The sequence below is a fragment of the Wolffia australiana genome, chromosome 3 (assembly GCF_029677425.1).
Source record: "Wolffia australiana isolate 7733 chromosome 3, ASM2967742v1".
In the NCBI taxonomy this organism is placed as follows: Eukaryota; Viridiplantae; Streptophyta; class Magnoliopsida; order Alismatales; family Araceae; genus Wolffia; species Wolffia australiana.
This window is the reverse complement of record NC_135837.1, coordinates 22,557,737-22,560,204: the sequence shown is the minus strand read 5'-3', so window position 1 is coordinate 22,560,204 and position 2,468 is coordinate 22,557,737.

The following is a 2,468-nucleotide window of genomic DNA, read 5'->3' as shown; positions in this document are numbered from 1 at the left end:
AGGAAAAATATATTCCTATATATATTTTATAGAATTTCAAGTGATTTAAAGGTATTGAAATTGGGTGTTTAAAGCTTCTTTAGAAAATAGACACATTAACTGTTCGACAAAATGCCTAGTAGGGTTTTCAGTTCTTGAAATTGAATTAGTTCAATTTTGAGAACTGGGTTGAGGATGATTCCTCAATCCTTTATGTATACTAAATCGTTTATCAATTGAAATTATTGAGATTAAGCTTACTTACAAGAATTCCTCGCTGTTTGAGGGTCCCTGACGGCTTCAGATCCTCATCCAGTAGTGTCTCCTTTCAGGTAAGTATTCCTTGACCTTTCTTCAAATAGCTCCCTCTTTTAGATCTTCCTTCAGGTCACAGACCTGTCACGACTGAGGATCGAGAGAACCGAACAGAGAGGAGGTGGAAATGGCGCTCCGCAAAAACAAATGTTGGCAGCAAAATATACATTTCTGGCGACTAAATGCAGTTTTTATAGGTCAGAAATGGTCTTAAGACATTCCTGACTGGTATGGGACAACTCCGGCGATGAATCGGCAGAAATCTGTCTTCTCGTCGACGGATTGACGTTGCCAGCGATGGTAACGGCGGTCGGTGAGGAGATTTTGGTCGAGTCTTCGATCGTTAGATCTCACAATCTGGGGTTCAACGGCTACGATTAAATCGTAGCAGTGGACCCCTTTTAATTCGATGGACCCCTGCTCCATCAGCTCCTGCCGAGTCAGCATCGGCTGCCCACGTGTTCTCCTCCGATTCGTCCACATTGGCGCTCAAGGATGAGTTGTCGCCTGGAATAAAAGAAAAGAGAAAAGAAATTCAAATGACGATATTCCTTCGGAAGATCGAACGGTCAAGATTATAACATGCTTTTGAATAAAAATCCGAACCAACACGAGCTTTGGGCTGGGTAGGCTCAAAGCCCGGTCGGGTTTTGTTTGAGAATTTCTTAAGATCTCGGCCTAATGGGCCGCGATCATATCTCAAACGAGACTGATGGCCCAGCCCGATCGGGTTTGAAAACATGGATTTTTGCAATCCCATAATACTCATTTCAAAAACAGAAACAGTACATAAATGTCGAAGTTTATATTATTCTCAGATGAAATAAACTACTTACATCTGTGCACTGTCTGAACTAGTCTCTGTACTGCTTTGAGGCTTAGCTTGGGCTGCGCCTGCGCTACGAGTGTCGCCGGCGGCTGCGGCTTTGGCTGCTACTGCGGGTGGCTCCCTGCGGTGCGCTGGCCTTGGCTGGCTCTTGGGGGCCCAATTTTTATTATCATATGTATATTTTATTTATATTTTAATCTTATAAATTTTTTATTTGTTTATTTTATTTCTATTTAATCAAAAAATTTCATTCTATGTTTATTAATGCAAAAACCCATTAAAAATATGACATTTTACATCATGACTGAATAATTGCATGAAAATGGAATTTAACATAAAAATGCATGTTTATTTCTTTAAATGACTTCATAAAACCTTAAGGAATGTCAATTTGCAAGCATGATTAATGACTCGTCATTCTCTCTATCTCTCTTGTGCCATCTCTCTCTCACTCCCTCCCTTTTTTCTCTCCCGCTTGTTCTATTTGTCTCTCTCATGCCCTCTCTCGCTTGTTTATCTCCCTTTCTCTCTTGTGCCCTCATTTCTCACTTTCTCTCTCTCTCTCTCATTCACTTGTTCTCTATCATTCCAGTGAAGGTGGTGTTTCTTCTTCATTGGGTTCAGCGGGCAATTCAGCAGAGTGGTTTGACCACTCATATGTCTGAGTTACTTGGTCAATTTAGATGTATTTTAAGTGTCATTTTCTTTGTGTACTTATGCGTATAAAAACTAATGAATTTTTGATGTTTTTGTACCTCAAATTTTCAAAGTGAATCAATCCTTAAGTTTATCTTCCCTTCTTCTCGCCTTTCTTTGAGTGTTGTGATCAAGTGTGAAGAGGTGTTCTTGGATAGCTCCTATAACATACTCTCACCCAATCAGGGTTCTTAATCCCATCAATTGGTATCAGAGTGTTCTGATCCTGCTGTTCATGCTCAGTGCACTATGCCAAAAAGGAGAGGCTCTTCAAAAGTTCAAGAGGAGGCTCCATCAATGGCTATTCAAGATGAAGGGTTGAAAATTATTAGAACTATTGTCATTGGGCAATGAGGATGGAGGTGCATCTCGATTCACATGGTCTTTTGGGCGTGGTTGAATGGACTGAAGAAAATAGACGAAATGATATACATGCCCTTTCTGTGATTCTAAATTCAGTACCAGAATCTCAAGGGAGATATCTTGACAACAAGAAAAATGTAAAGGAGAATTGGGATATTCTCCGAGTGGTCCATGTGGGTGAGAATCATGTTGTGGAATTGATAATTCAATCTTTGAGTAGAGAGTTTGAGATTCTTTCCATGAAGAAGGGTGAGAAAATAAATGAATATGCTTCAAAGTTTGTGGG